This window comes from Melospiza melodia, chromosome 22 (assembly GCF_035770615.1).
Source record: "Melospiza melodia melodia isolate bMelMel2 chromosome 22, bMelMel2.pri, whole genome shotgun sequence".
NCBI lineage: Eukaryota > Metazoa > Chordata > Aves > Passeriformes > Passerellidae > Melospiza > Melospiza melodia.
Window position 1 is genome coordinate 9174573 of NC_086215.1, and position 17204 is coordinate 9191776.

A 17204-nucleotide genomic window follows, 5' to 3' on the forward strand; every position below is an offset into this window, starting at 1 on the left:
CAGAGCAAGTGCTCTTGCTGGCACTCAGAAACCACCTAACCACAGACCAAGGAAAGAAACCTGGCTCCCTTTGAACCTGGTTTCCTGTAGCATGTTCTGACCCTCTGTGAGCACACAGCGCTCTGGTTGGGGATGTCCTCCAGACCAGGATTTTGCATCCTACAAACGGGAGCTGTGTGAGCACCCGTCCTAATCTAGTCTGGCTGCAGAGCTGTTCTCCACTTACAGGAGTGAATGTTTTCCTAAGGTTCTCTTTGTGTCCTAAAGTCCTGTTTAGTGCTCTGAGGAGGGAGGCACTAAAACCTTGGCCACTGCAGATAAATCCAGGCGTATCAGTTGGCCTCTGAAGAATCACTTGCAGCAGCTGGCACCCCAACTTAGCAACAATTTACGTCAGTGCTTTACATCCACAAGAGGATCTCCAAACCTTTAAAACCTCTCCGTCTCCACAGGGTGCTGAAGGTCACCACTGAAGAGAGTTCCTGGCTGCTGTGATAACACTCTTGAGCTCCTCCTCATTAAATAATCTGTATTTATTCCATACACCATCTGAGAATTTCCATATTTGCACGCATACACACACTTGCCATGAAAAGTCACGGCTCTGAATTAATTTTTTTGAGAACTGGCAAACAATTACAATAATTGATCTGCAGGGAAGTAGTGGTGACAGCAACAAATTGTGTCTGGCTCCTCCACAGGCTGCAGTGAGATCCAAACTGCTGGTTTCAGTAAGACAACACTCAATGCCTGCAAAACCCTTGGTCACCTATGCTGATATTTTGAGTTGTAGGGACAAGATATTTGGAAGGGAAAAAGATTTCTAAAGATTACCATTTCCTTTTCTCCTTGCCACCAGACATCTCTACACACTTTCCTGGGGCAAGCACGTGAATGGCTGAATCACCATGTCTGGGTGGTCAGGACCCTCAAAAAGGAGATGCCACCAGAGAAAGCTCCTTTTCTGCTGACAGCACATCCTCTTCACCACCACCAGCAGCCAACCACTGCTCCTTTGCTCTTTTTATCCTTTGGTCACAGCAAACACCAAATCATTAGTGTGCCACACTCTGAGGGGAGACAGACACACAGAGCAAGGACAGAAGCAAGTGGCTGGAGCAGAATGGGAACTGCTTAAAATAGTACTGAAGTAAACCAGCTGACATTTGCAAAAATAATAAACGTTATAGTCTGAACAGCCCTGCTAAGTCCTGCTTTGAAGATCGCAAATTAATGCAGCTTTTTACTGCCATGGCTTTCTGTCTACACCAAGCACTTTCCAGCTCTCATCTGCTCACAAGTTTCTGATGCATTTGCAGTTAAACAAATGAGTCACAAACCAATATTCTCTCACACTCAATTACACTTAGCACTTAAAATAGCGCTTTTCTTGTTCCAAGCACATTACAAACACATCCTTTTCATCCTTAAACAGTCAGGCCTTAACCTCACTCTGCAGATGGGAAGCAGGCACAGAGGTGAAGCAACTTGTCTAAGCAGAGCACAGGGTGAGTCAGTGACTCTGGTGCAGCATCTCCATCATTTTGCAGGCCCTCAGCCTCTCCCCGTGTTCAGGGATCAAGCTCTGGAGGTCCTGTGATTATGTTCAGTGAATGCCAACAGAATTATTCGGCACACTGGGCTTTACAGTTTGCAAGCTGATACATCATTCAAGCTTTATAAACAGAATTTGCTGTGTAATGAATCTGGATGAAGTGGTATAAAAGAGAAGTGACACTTGAGCAGGGAGGGATTCCAGCTCACAGGTGTAAGGGACCTAAGCTTTTACAGATGAAGCCTGAAATTCTCCTCCAAAGGGCACAGCTGAGTAAGTTCCTAGACTGGTTACCACAGCACTGGTCTGCCTTGAAAAAGTAACTTTTTTATACAATATCCTAATTGAAATAGCCTACATGTCCAGTTAAAAAATTCAAACAGCACAGCATGCCTTTATAGATTAAATAATTTGATAACATACACCAAGGCAGAAAACAGAGCCATGCAGTGGCTCAAACCACTTCTGTCCCTCTGCTCCTTCCTGCCTATCTACAGTAACCAAACCCCTTAATGCAGCATTGAGATTGTTCTTAGCTTGGGAGTTTGCCCACTGGAAATTATTCTATCATATTACCCTTGCCTCTTGTTGATGAATAGCCAGCAGTGTTTAGCTGGAGCCTCAGCACTGGCTTTTTCCTCTCTGGTGTGCAGGAGGAGGGTACCCTACACTTACTTCTATGATGTGTCCAAATATTTGTGAGATGAATGGGAAAAGTCAGGGTAATAAACTCAATGAAGTTATTTCAACTGGAAGGGGGAAAAAGTTGTATCAAAGTATTTCTGTCTCAAAGGAACCACTGACTTTCCATCCCCTCATATTTCATCTGTCTGGATGCTCTTTCCTGCTGGAAAAAAAAAAAAAAAGCCCTTCAAAATGACTTTATTATAGATCTGAGTTTCTTGATTTCTGCCTGGAAGCTTCACTACATCACTGGTTTCACAGCTAATTCCATCCCCTGTCAGTGAGGCTCCTGCTGCTGAACGTGCTCCAGCTGTTGAGTCACGGCCCTGCTCAGCTCCAGGCGTGTGTCTGGGCTCTGACCACACACACACAGCACCACAGAGCTGCTCTGACACTCCTGCTCCAACCAGCCCTGCTGCCAGCTGTGCCCAGAGGGGTTCTCAGGGTCCCCGCAGCTCCTGGACCAGGCAGACCATGGCTGAGGAGACCACGGTCAACCAGGAGCCACCGATGCCCCACCAGCCCCCCAACTCCAGCAATTGCTGCTCCAGTCCGCCAACAGAAAGCCAAACCTGGTGAGAAAACAACTGCAGGTTGAAAACAACAGTGGATTAAAAGGGGAGGCAGATAAATCAGCTTATGTGCTTGTGGGAGAAGGAACTAAGGCTGCTTAGGAGAAAGCCTGCAAGTCAAAGCCCAACATCCACCTCTGCCATAGTCAAATGGTTACTCTCCACTTGGGTTCAAATGAAGGCCAGGATAAGTCAAAAACACACATAGGCTGGTGAATTCCACCAAGCTAAGCCAGAAGCAAAGCTTTAAAGTCAAAGTGAAAGTTCAGCCTTTTACAGAGCTCAGTCACAGCAGAGTTTCCATCTGCTGGGTCCCACTCTCCAGCCTCCTGTACCAGCACAGGGGAGCTTCAGAAAGAATGGGAAATAATGCCCTGCCTGCTTCTGCACCTCCTGGTCCTGTTTTTGTCACTACTATTCCATGGCAGGGAGGCTCCAGCAGCTGGGACAAGCTTCTCAACCTGTGTAGTGCCTGGATCATATAAAACTAATTGAAAATAGACTTATTTTTAATCAAAACCCCACAAACTTCAGAATACAGTACCTTTTCTTTCCTTCACCTGAAAAACTAAGCCTTCCATCTTCTCTCACCCTCTGTGTGTTCAGACACCAAAACCCTGCAGCTTTAGAGGGGACACAACCTTAAAAAGGGTTATAGTTCATTTTCCAGTTTGTCCTGACTCTTGCAGCTTGTTAGAAAAAACGAAGTGGAGTCTAAAAACCTTATTCCACAAATGGTTCCTTTTTCAAAGGCCATTTAGGTCTCTGCTGGATGCACATATTTTAAAGCTATCAGATTAAAAATAACAGGGGACATCTCTCCCCATGTCATAATGAAGCTATTGTGCACATTTTTAATCAACTGCTCCTGCCACTTTTGCCACGAGTCCTTTGAAGGCAGCAGTGACTTATGTAATGAGTTACACAACGATGCCCATTAAAATGGCATTTGTTCCCTTGGGCTCAGCTCCATCACTTGAGAAGACAAAAGGCAAGTTGCAAGGCTTCAGCTAAACCCTAGCTGACAGGGACTTTAAGGGTTCTGAAGCAAAAAGCAAAAATAACGAGGCAGAGTTCAAAACGACCTTTCTGCTGAGGATGTCTGTGCTGCGATGCAGCACCCAGCGAGAGGCTTTGGGGCTACTCAGGATGCAATTCTGCTCTCAGAAACACAGGAAAACAGGTGATTCAGGATGGGCAGACAGGCACATGAGAGCTTACCACAATAATCACAAAACATTCTGCAAAGCAAACGCCTTCCCAGATTGTATATAAATATTACTACAATTCCCAACATCTTCCTCCCACCCTCAGGCCAAGGGCTGTATCTGTTACATACCTGCACGCTCACAGATCTGGGGGACTGTGCACTGGCTAAAGCTTTTGTGCTCTCTTGTAATGTAAATATTAAAATCAGTGACTGACAGAAAATCCAAGCCTTTGAGCAGAGTTCCTCTGCAGAAGAGCTGGCACAGGAGGCACAGTGTGATGCTCACCAGCGAGCTGCGGGCAACAGAAAACGACTGCAGGGGCACTTGTAAAAATAAATTCTAATAATCCTGTCTTGTGACAAAATGTTTGAGCCTGCCAAAGAGTAGTTGTGAAAGTGGAGAGCAAGCACGAGGCTTCAAGGAGGGTTGAAGACACAGATGAGGAGGACCCCAGATAAATTCTCCACCCTTTCACACCTGCAGTGTGTTGCCAGCTCTTCCATTACACTGCACACAGCCTTCAGCTTCTTTTTACACCCTCTTTCTCCAGAAGTCCTGAGGATGTTTAGAAGCCTAAAAACGCTGATATGCAGCACTTGTGCAATGCTGTGTGTTCCCAAAAGTATGAACTGGGATCCTGAGTACAGAAAAGACAGAATGTGACAGAACAGAATTAAAATATCCCTTTTAAATGTATTGGCATATCACTGCTGCATCATGGGTGCTCAAAAGCCTCAGAACTGCTACTCCCAGCTCTGTGAGTTTGCTTTCCTCAACTTTGCCATTATCCCCAGAGACTGAAGCAAGAGAATTAAAGCAGAAACAAAAAATAGACCTGGTAGAGGACCTGGAAAGGAAAAAAAAAGGGAGGGTCCAATGTCAATGAGGAAGTTTGCCCACCCTAACCTTTGTACCTTAGGTGGAGTTGTTTGTAAGCTGCTCCAAGTCCTTCTCCAGGGAATCCAACTGCTAGGAGAGCCGCCAGGTTTTAGAGGAAAACCATGGAGGAAGGGCAGCTGAGAATCAAACAATTGTTCTCGAGTGCTAAAGAAACTTTTCCTCTACCCTCACGTCACCTTGGAAGCAGCCAGCTTTGGGGAGCGGAAAGACCGACTGCCCTTTTTCTTTTCTGGCAACATTACAGTGAATGAGCATAAACCAGTGAGCATTAATGATGTGCAATGACAGCACACAAACTTCTCTGGAAAAGGGAGGCTCAGTTCCCTCTCAGCTGGCCAGGCAATGCTCACTGACTCACAGCCTTCATTATTTTTATGCCGCCCTCTGGGGCCTCCAGAGGAAGCAAAACATTTTTATTTGTCAGAGAGCACATTTTTATTTTGATTTTTTTTTTTCCTCCTAAGCAGCCATGAATGAGGGATCTCCAGCTGCAGCAACCTCACGTGGAAAGAGCCTGCAGTGTTTGCAAGGGAATTGGAAGGCAGAGAGGGTAACTTATCAATTCAGCCACGTCTCCCAACTGCTCTGAAAGGACTGGGTTGGTCAACAACATTAATTTTATGGTGCATTAGCATTACAGCTCTTTTTTCTTCCAGTATCATATCTGGAAGCAAATCTTCAGGTTGCAAGGAAGATTCACACCATCAAGTAGCATGTTCAGAGCAGCTGACCAGATTCCCCTTTACTCCTCTTTTTGCCTGGTATTTCAGAATAGAGAAATCTCCCTGTATGCAGATAAACCAGGAATCCTTTACCTGCTGAACACTGCAGCAGTATTGCTCAACTGATTTATAGGGGAGAAAAAAGAAAACAAAAAGGCAAAAAGCTACAATAAATCAAACAAGGAGAGATTTAAGGAAGTAAAACTGCTACCCAAGTTCAGTTTCCTGCAGCACACCAAAACTGTCTTTGAGATTTCTTTTTGAACAAGATAGTGTAATTTATTGATAAGCAGCAGACAGGACTTCTGCTGTGGTTTATCAAAAGCTGCTCCAGCAGACTGGTGCCATATCAACCCCCAAGCAGAAACACCAGCAATCACCAGCAAACCTTTGTGCAGCATCTGGCGAGTCTCTGGTAATTTCCCATCTAAGAACTGATTTTGCACAGCCCTGCAAGCCCCAGAGAATTGATGGGATTACAACAACACTGGTAATGTGACTCGTAACTATCCCAGTGCCAACAGCACTAGAACAACAAGAGACTCAAGTAGCCTCCAACACCAACATGAACAATGTGGTCCTTGCTCACCCTGTTCTACCCATGAAAGCCAACAAGGATCTTAACTAAACATTTAGTTTTAAATGAAGAAAATAATCCAGCTACCAGGCATAGCATCTGCATGACTTCAGCAAACAGCTCCTAGCACAGAAATTGCAACGCTTGGGAGGGAATCTGCTGAATTTCCCTGCTCACCAAACATGACTTAATATGGGGTCTGTGGGCATCCCCACTTGTCTAGCAGCTTTTGGAGGACATGGTCATGACAGTGATTCAGACAGCTAAAAATAAAGCCCTGCAGGCACAAGTGCGTGCGCAGCACCTGAGTCACTCCGGGCTGCAGGAGCCAAAGCTCATCTGTTTCATTGACACCATGGCCAAGCAAAAACCCTCATCACTGAGCTCTGCTTCAACTCCTTCTCCCCTCCTCTCATTTTCTCAACCATGTTTAAGTTCTTCCCAAAAAAAAATCTTTGCTGGGGTTGTGTTTCAGTCCTGCGGCCGGTCAGCTTTGAAACTGGGAGCTGAAAGATTATAACCCAATGTTGCTGGAGCTGTTTATTCATCTCCAAGGTGACAGGGTGTCGTCACAGGCACTCGGCAGGACACCAAGCAGAAAGGCATTATTTCAGATGCTTTAGGGAAAAGCCTAATTGCTCACAACCTGGCCATAGGTTCAGCAGCTGACAAACAAGGTTGTAAATGGAGCCTTGGCTTCTTGTCTGCCCCACAGCACCGGCTCTGAATGGGAAAAACTCAGCCCTCTTTCATCCTTGGAGAGTAACCTCTGCTCTCATTCATTAGGCAATGGAAAAAAAAAAAAAAAAAGAAAGAAGCTGGCTCAGATCTGCCTGACACAATTTCCAGTTGCTTTGGACATTACTAATTATAGTCATCTTTATTTTTGACCTCTGATTACAGACTCTTTGCACATTCAATATGAATGGCAAAGATAACCCCTCTTTTCTAGTCGGCTTGGGAGGAACCTTATACCCTGCCCAAGAGCCACCACCCACACTCATCCGAGCTGAGCACAAGAAATAAGACGAAAACATGGAAAGCATCTGCTTAAACATGCTCAGTTTTACTTCCTTCTTTAGCAAGTGCCACAGACCAAGGGCAGCAGTCCAGGTGAGAGTGTGATGTAAGCTCTTTTCCATGCATGCCCCAAGATGAGCTAACTGCTCCACGCAGGAGCCTCATTTCTCACTGTTCTGACTAGCACTGTATCCTCAGGGCTCAAATGCTGAAAAGCAGATATTCACTTCAGTGAGATTAAACATGTCTGCACAACTCCAGTGCACCATGCTGGGGGCTCACATCTCTGCACGAGAGAGAAAAAAAATGAATTTCAGGAACCAAGCCAGCACTATCTCCTAGAGGCACTACTGCAATACCAGTGTAAATTTCCCTAATATTGCTTACTCAATAAAACAAGGCATCACAGGAGGGCTGTGCAAATCCCTCAACTTTGAAGTAGTGCTCTCCTGTTGCCCCAAAGGAGCAGTTCTATCTCCACACACCAGACAAGTGTGTGTGTGTGAAGTGATACAGGGCTCTGCAGGTGTGAAATTTCTGATGTAATCAGGTCAGGAGCTGCTCTGACATTATTGTTGTGCTGCTCCACGAAGGGTTAAGAAGCTGCAGGCCATATCCTCAATTCCATACTCTGCTCTGTACCTGATAGGATCTGCAACCAAACCACCAGCTTTATTGCCTGCCTACGGGCAGGAGAAAATATTAGTCTTCTATAAGCATGATTTGGAACATCAGTGCCTCCAGCAAGGGGAAACTGAGATGCTAATTGAACTGAGCAGCCCAGGAGGGAGCTCCCTCTTCCCTTCCTTAGCTGTAGGATTAGCACATCCCTACACCACCGTGGCAGGAAACATGAAGCACCTTGGGGAGTCTAAGTGGGATGTCTGCCTTTCACTTTGCTGCACATTAAAGTTATTTTAACAGTAAACAACTATTTGTGGCAGCTTTCTATTTAATGCCATCTCCTCATGACTGAATTAAAATCTGCCGGTCTACAGACAACAGGTTTCAAGGTAAAGGCACACTGACACCAACACCTGTAGTTCTCCCCACTCTTTCTGGCAAATCCTGACTTTGAAAGATACAGAAGACTGAATTTCTGCAGCAGCAAACCCCAGCAGATTTGTCCAAACATCATCAACAACATGAAGGGAGTCTGAAGGAATCCATCCCATCTCTAACTCATCTCAGCCTACTGAAGACTTGAGATTTCAGTAGCAGGAAAGAGCCACTAGAATTTCACTTGTTAATTTAATTTTGAAGAAAAAGCAGCTATTCCCCAGCTGCTTCAGAACATTACTCAGCCTAATGCAGTGACAAGTCTGAAAACCCACTTAACAAGGTGATACCTGAGCCTGATTTCTTTGGCACATCACTTTTTGCTGGCATATCTTGTATCACCCTATCTGTATTTAACAGTTACTGTCATCTTTAATGGAAATTCCCAATAGGGGGCCCTACTAAGAATCAGTTTCAATTTTTCGAAGAACTTTCAGTTTGCTCACACTGGAAGCTGGCCTGAATCTCAAGAAGATTCCATGCTCATATACAACAACCCAACAGCTAAAGGGAACCCAGCTCAGGCTGAATTTCACCAAAACCAAAGCAGAACCTTATCTCAGCATCTGTTTACAATCTTGCTGAAACCATTCTCTTATCACAGAATAAATCTTAGTGAATTAATAGCTACTTGAGTGATGTTTTTACCAACAGCCCATTTCCTGATCATATCCCATGCCATTCAGGGCATGGCATCAGGTTTCAAAAGTGAGATCTTGCCCATGAGCCAGCCAGGAAGACACACGAATGCATTGAAAGACCATGACCCACTCCATGAAAAAAAACCATGTTTTAAAAGCCAGTGCCCAGATTCTGTGGCAGAGAGACCTTGGGATTCTATAAATAAGAAATAATTTTGTACAGTATTTCTATTTAATTTGGTTTTGACAAAACAGCTAAGCCAGAACTGCCAAAAGCTATTTAAGTCTGTGCCGCACAACATGCGACTGTGTGGCGATCCTGCCGTGGGCCCTGAAAGGTGAATCAATACTAATTTCAGTTTGTGGTCTGTTGAGCAATACTTTGGAGCTTTAGGAGGTCTGTTTGGAAAACAGCAGCCAGTTTGTAACGGGAAACTTCAGCTCCACGAGGCCTCGAGCCGTGTGGTGCAGGGTCAGGCCCGGCTCTGCTCCATGGCCCCTCGGTCAGGCTGAGCCTGGTGCCTTGTCAAAGCTTCACTGTGATTAACTTCGTGCTCCTTCACCGTGAAAAACAGGCAAAAACCCAGTGGTTTCTGTACCATTCAGTATATCACACTGCTGGGTTCAGACAGACATCAGGAGATGTTTGTAGAAATACCTGTGGTGTTTACTAGAAGGGTGAACGCCTCCCACATCTTTTGGGATCAATATTATCAATTGGTAATGCTCAACCTGCCTGCAAAAGCTTCACCCCAAATTGATTTTGAGTCTTCACCTGGATCCAGCCAATGAGTACAAAAAAGGAACAAGAAACACTATAAACCATTTTCAACTAAAAAACAACCACCTATAACGTTGCAAGCACAGAACTGACTTCATATATATGATCCTCGTTTATTAACATCACGTTAGTATAACAATCTAGCACTGAGCTTTGTGTCAGTGTAGTAAAAAAACATCTTTTTTTTTTTATTGCTCAGTGGAAACAACCTTGTGTTGTGGGGAAGGGGCTTTGGGGAATCAGACACTGCAGTCAGTGACTGCAGGACCTCCATGAACATCTGCTCCACACAAGGACCACTCTCCCACAACGCCCTGCACGACTTCACAAGATTTGCAATCTGTGCTTGGACTTCATTTATTTTAGCACATGTTTTCAGGAAACTCCCCTTTCCTTTCTACCCTGTTCACAAATTTACACAGCAAACTCCCTCCCAAAACACACACATAAATTTTGCCTTTTTTCTCCTCTGTGTACTCATGAACTCTGAAGCTCAGCAAATAAACTCTCAGCTACATCCACTTCTAAACTGCTGATTTCTGTAGAGGAATGACAGATGGAAGAGAGCTCTCCTGCTTCATTTTTGGCAACTCTACAGCCAGAAGTCTGAATACACTCAATGTGCCCTCATTCCTCATTAACCTGAGAGCCACTTACGTATCTACTGAAAAGAGTGCAGAACTGGAATATGGCTCAAAACAAATCTTGAAAAAGGCATTTGTTTGGGAAAAGCTGCTTGATTAAAATGTATTGAAACATTAAGTCCATCTGCAAAAGGCTCCTACAGTTTTGCATGACTTTAACTAGTACCTTTTCCATGTCTGTCCTGATATGACACACTGTAGGTATAAAACACTCCTCAAGGCTTGATTGCTGCTATTTGATAAAAAAACAACACCATATATAGCAGTCACAATCATAATTATGAAACTGAACCCACATGGGAACTTTGAAAGATGGCCCTCACAGAAGATACTTTCAACAGGGATTCAAATCACTTATAAAAATAGAGATTTTAAAAATATATAGAAAATACTTCTTCAAGTATAGTCAAGTAAATTTGCTATTTATTGGCAGAGCAGGTGAAGAGCTGAGCTGGTTTTCTGGCAATTGTACAAATCTACTTTTAGGGAAATCGCTTCAAACTGTAACACGCACCAGAATTTATCATGATAACACAGGCAACATTTCAAAACCACAAAACCCTGTAGCTCAGACTTTATAATGAGGGCTTCTCCATCCTGGAAAGGCAGCTTAAATCAAGGTGAAAGTTGGAAACTCATACATATTATTACCAATTAACTCCCTATATAGTTTTATTTTGGAGTTTGACTGTCCCCTTGCAGAATGGATTTATCTAATTAGAAGGCAATATTTAGAGATAGTTCTCATATATATATATATATGGGAAGTTGTTTCTCAAAGATAAAGTCTAGCTTTGTTGTACAGAGTAGATAACAAACCTCAAAGGAAGAGATTTTTCTTGTATGAATTGTCAATTTTTTTTATTTAAAGGACAATCCTGTGTTATAAGAAATCAGGACAACATAACCTCAACATTTTCCATTGTAAAGCAGAAATCCCTGGTTTGTGCTCTTCTGTTAGCAACTGGGTCTGCATTTGCAAAATAGCCCAACAAAGAAGTGCCAGCTCCACTGAAATACTTTGTCATTCAGGAACTCAGGGTTGGGAAAGTCAGCTCCAGACCCAGCAGCAAAGCTCCAGGCTTACATTTGATCAATAGAACAAACAAAGCCTGACCTAGCACCAAACAGGCAGCTGGTTTGCACACAGAAATTTGTAGAATGTTACTTTTGCCCCTTTAATGAGAAAACCGCCATCTCTGTGCCTCCAAAATGGCCTTGGGATGGTTTTTCACTGTACAAACCAGAAATTCATGGCACAAATTGATGAGGTGAGGACTCAGAGCAGGTGACAGCGTCAGTCACGTGAAAAGCTCAGGCAGAACAGATGCAAAACCACATCACCACTGGCAGGTGACCCACCTGGGTGATGGCAGCTCCACTCCTGAAGTCACCAGGAGCAGCTTTAAAGGACAAATGGAATAATTGTGATCCTGAGGCCACATAATATTCCTATAATAGCCTTGAAACACGCTGCCCGTCACAGGCAGCACACAGTAAACACTTTGGCCAAGCTGCCCAAGAAATGAGCAGGTCACTGTGAAAGAAATGACCAATGCTCACAGCAAATGACCCAGCAGAACCCATCTCACCACCCCTAACGAGCTCTCCAGATGTAACAGCACGAATGCTTACAGTCATTTTCAATATTTCAAACCAAGAAACCACTCCCTCATATTCTTAATTACCTCCCACAGCAAGACAGACAGGGATTTGGAGCCTCCATAAATTCTCAGCAGTAGAGAAATCAACCCATTAATTTTCTAACATTAAGGCTACTAGGTTTATTTTATAAAATTACTAGCCAAACCAGAGTCCAATAATGAGATGATCTATTTGGAAATAATATTTTGCTTGGAGGAAAGAAAGAAAGAAACATGGTTTTCATCTCTAATACCCATAAATCACTGTATTTACAGACTCCAGCTTGGGGACTCGGGGCCAATCTACTGATAGGATTTCTCTTCTATTTGCACCATGTCAGCATCTGCTCTCTTCATGTGAAAACAAAAAGCTGCCCAAGGAGATTATGGCACTTTCACACCCTGGATCACCCAGGTCCCAAAGAGTCTCCCCAGCTCGGCTCATTAGGAGCACACCACACTTTGCATTTCCTACTATTTTAATCTTGTAAGTGTTTAGTGAATATAGGATAACACTGGTAAAACAGCTCTTGTTCAACTTCAAACAAATATAAGGCACTTCTTTATTACAAAAGCTGAAGTCACATGCTCCAAGGCTCCTTTCACAAAGTGATCATGGGCATAATAAGGTGAACACCAGTAAGTACAATCAAAGTACATCCTCCTCTCCCCAGACATGTTCCTACTGTTCAATTACACTGTGGTAGACATGGCTTATTAAAGGATTTTCACACACCGAAGGAGCCATGTCTGGCAGTGATTTCTTTATTTATTTAAATAAACATTTTACACCTATATTTACATAGTGCTTTTAAAGAGAACCTCCAAAAAAACATCAAAACCCATTCAACTCCAGGGTAAAAGGTAACAGCCAAATATGAGAAAAATGAGAAAGGAAGAAGAGAAATTAAATTCCATAAAAAAGAGCAAATGACATGGATTTGAAAGCTTGCTAGGGGCTATGCAGGGCTATACAGAGCCCACTTATCACAGGTAACAATTCAGATTGAATTTTGGAGGTCTAATCTGAAATACAGAGAGTCATATTATTTCTGGGGGTAAACAGCTCCTGAGAGCATCAGCATTACAGGAGGCTTCCTCAGCCAAATTACCACCACTCTTTCTTGAATTCACACCTCCTGGTTGCGTATTAACACAGCTATCTTGTATTATATTAACCTCAGTCAATCATTTTACCTCCACAGAGGCACAGGCTAGGAAGGGAATTTCAGAGTTCAAGCCCATTCTCTTGCTGGATCATAAAAATCCCAGCATTACCGTATCGCACAAAAGGTCTCCCACTGGGACTCGATGCAAAACAAGGAAAACCAAAACAAGGAAACAAAGCAAACAAGGAAAAATCCTTAAACAAAGAAAGAAAATCTCTGAAATCGCTGGCCCATCCACTTAAGTGCTGCTAATTCATAATGATCTTGATTCCAATAGCTAGTTTGAAATTTTCCACGTAGTATGTGTCACTTTATTTAAAAAAAACGACCTACATTTGAATTTCTGAGTAAGATCACAGACGTACACAACGCTTTGCATGCTAAAGACGGGGCTTTGTAAGTGGCTCAGATTTCACACGTTCCCATCTTTTGAACAGCAAATCTGCTCTGACTCTGCCCATTGTTAGGGGGTCTAAAAAATCCAGAGGCACAGAGAGCACCTGACCTGGGAGTTGTGATAAAAACCAGGCTATTGCAGAGAGACAGCAGGAGAAAAGAGGCCGCTCAGTGTCAGTCAGATGCTCTTTAATCAGGTTGAAACGCTTGGCTGTGGAGAGGGGGGCTCAATCTCTCCAATCCACATTCCCATCCCTCATGCTGCTTTCTTAATTAGCAGCAAGTGGACAACAGCTGTCAGTAGCCTGGAGGCCAGAAAGTTATCAGTAAAAATGGGGGAGAGACACAGAACTGGGCTGGTAAATCACCAGTGGTCAATGCAGGCAACATGGAATGCTTTAGGTTGGAAGGGACCTTAAAGATCATCTCATTCCTGCCATGGACATGGCCTCATCCCCTGACACTGAGAGGATGCTCTTCCTGCTGGCTTTAATCTGGTAATTTTAACATATGACTAACTGTAATTCAGGTTTTTTTGGGTTTTTTTTTTTAGTATTCCTGTAACAGGCAAATTTAAGCTGAGAATAGAAGGAAATGGGAAGGCCATCCTAATGTCTTGATGAAAATACATGAGGGTCATTTCAAAGGCACAGCAGAATAAAGGCTTCATGATTGTTTCAGAGATTTTAGGCATAAAAGTTGAAGCACAGGAGAGAGGGGGGAGAAAGAATGTTTTACTTGAACAGTAGATAGAAACTTTAGCAGAAGATAGAAACTTAATCTAGAAGCCCTAACCTCAAATAGCACAAAAGAAAAAGACTCTACTCAGTCATTATTATCTGTGTATTAAATCCTATGAACCCAAGTCATCAGTCTTGACCTTACTGTACCATGTATTAGACTAAAGTGGGTCAAAAAGAAAATTCATTCCCGAAGAGGTGACACCCTCTGGTCAAACCATGTGCTTATCTCGAAACAAAACTCGCTGACTGCCTGGATGATCAAGAAATAAAGTAATTGCTTCCCTGTTGGATGTCCTGATTACTGTCATTGTGGCAATAGGGAACTCAATGCAATTGCAAGCAATAAAATTTATTATTAAAATTCCCCGCTGCCCATTTGTTACTGATAAATTGTCATCACCCCAACTTCTTCAGGAAAGCCAGGCTCCTTTTGAATTTGGCTTTATCCTACCCAGAAAGCAGAGATTTGGAGCAATTTTCTGAGGCCTGGCTGGCAGTTCTGCCAGCTCTAAATATATCCCAGCTTTCTGAGCTTGAACCTATGCAAGGGAAGCTGGGAGGAAGATGGAAGTATTTCCCCAAGCTGCCAGTAGACTAGCAAGACATCTAAAAGCCCTCATCAAATTAAGTGCTTAATTACAATTCAGACTTTGAGACTCTGGAAATTAGGATAATCTTCTGGGAAATTTAACAGTCTCCCACAAAAGAAATTGCAACATACAAGCCAAAAAAAGCACAGAGCTTGGAGAACGTTATCCCATCAAATCACACCTTGTACTAGATTCCTCACCCTAATTCCTGGAGAGTGCAAAGTGAGATCCACAACTTAATTTCAGGTTCTTGAGCCATTGGAAAGGATGAGGATCAACATTTAGGAGGCTAAGTTGGGAAAAGCAGTCTTTTGTAAAAAGCTGAGAAATGTTTGTTGAGTTGATGGAGAGCTGCCTGTGAAGAGATCTTCTCTCACCTGACACCATGATGGACTGTGAGGTGATGCCACAAAGGGCATGGCTTGGAGAAGGTCTCAAAACAGTCACTGGCACAACCACCAAAATTTTGGCAGCACAGCAATGGCTGCGGGCTTGCCAGCTGCATTCCTCTAGGTGGCATGATCTGTGCAGGCATCACCTTGGTCTTCTCACGCAGAGAGATGTCACCACTACACAGCACTGGGGCTGCCACTGTCACATCCTAATGACATCCCTAAAACATGAACTAACAACCCACTCACACAGCTCCAGTGACGACTGAAAAGCCCACAGAAGCTCTTGGAGATGTAGAGATCATCTGCCCACAGTACCAAGTGGAAGCACAGCAGAAAATGAAAGGAGGGCAGGAGTTGTACTCACTGTCCTTACCTCACTGCAGACAGAACTTTCCATCACCACCCATCATGAGGCCAGAAGTACAGAAGAAATGTTTGCACAATGCTCTAAAAATGTAAAGTTCTAGGTGAACACTAAGCATTACACATTTTCCTTTTTGATTCATGAAATTATTGCAAGGGAAATGAAATCTTGATCTCAAAATAAGCCGGAACATCCCACACTTCCCATTGTTACCACTCATGAGCCATGACCCCAGAGTTGCATTTAGCAGCAAGAGGAGCTCTGCTGCTTGGGCAAGATGTGTAAGGATGTTCTTTTGCTGTGACACATGTACCACTGGCACATCCCTGCACATCTCCAGGACAACGCTGCTGAGTCAAAACCTTGTGACACAGAAGATGCACTACAAGCAATCTGAGTGTTACCACCCAAAAAACCTGCAAACTAAGAGAAACAAAGGGGAGGGAGAGCTGACAAAGAAGAAATCATATCCTGGTATCGAAGACAACAAGAGACAAAACAAAATGAAAAGCAATCCAAATGGAGAATGAGGGGAGTGACTGAACTTGGGCTGGAGGTATCTCAGAGGCTGAGCTATGACTCTGGGTTCACCTGGATAATGCAGAAGCTGTAGAGGAGAGGGTGTTTCCATCAGCAGCTTATCTCTGCACACTCAGTTTCCAGACAGGTTCACATCTGGAGCACTGTACTCCTTGCTCATTGTTTTTTCCGTGAGCCAAAGGTCAGCAGGGCTGCTACAACCTCCAACACCCTGGATGAGCCCTCTGATCCTGCTGCTCACACCTGGTACTGATCAGAGGGGTCTGGGCCAAAATCAGAACTTATTTTTCCAGAAAATGTCAACTACAGAAATTCACAAAAAACGTTCATTAATTCAAAACAAATCTTTTGGCGGAAAGCTATGGAAATCTATATATTATCTCATCAGAAGTCAGCTCTGTGATTAAAAACAGAGAATATAACAAAAAAAGTCCTAACTTGCTCATTAGGAAGCTCAGACAGGGAGTTCCCAGTGAGTGCCTGGGCTAACACAGGTCCTGGTAAAAACCCAGGCTGGGTCACAGGGTTCTACAATGGCAGAGAATGCTCAAAGCCAAATGCTCAAAGCAGCAGAGATGCCTACCTGCAGAAACAGAAATGCTGCATTAACTCAACATGGAATAAATCAATTAAATTTGTACCCTGGAGCAAGAGTCTGGGGAGTGTCCAGGCAAGCCTTAACAAATATTAACTAGCCTGAAGTTAAATACCTCTCTATAAACTGTCCTACAGACTTTGATACCCTAAGAACCAGAATTTTTTTTCCCCAATATAACATTTCAGGCAAGTGAAAATACAAAAGCAGTTCTTCATATAGCTTAACTAGACTGATCATTTAAGCTCGAGTTGCTTCCTAGAAATATTAGGGATTTCACAAGATTTTTTTCTGTGGCTTACTCATAATGAACAGCTGCTCTGACAACTGCTGGAGTCAGCAGGTACTTCCTGCCCTGAAAAATAGTCATCAATATATCTCAGTACAGAAAATCATACTCTCT

General features: G+C 43.5%; 1 protein-coding gene across 8 annotated transcripts in view; it reads right to left on the bottom strand.

The window, feature by feature from the left end:
• Nucleotides 1-17204, bottom strand: part of RAPGEF1 (Rap guanine nucleotide exchange factor 1) — an 85643-nt gene that overhangs the window by 54418 nt on the left and 14021 nt on the right. Inside the window, exon 1 of one of the 8 annotated variants that reach the window (XM_063174470.1) lies at nt 4937-4957. The exons of the other annotated variants lie outside the window; for them this stretch is intronic. The gene's annotated coding sequence lies outside the window, so the exon portion shown is untranslated. Of the gene's footprint in view, nt 1-4936; nt 4958-17204 lie in introns of those variants that run through there. 8 annotated transcript variants of the gene reach the window in all.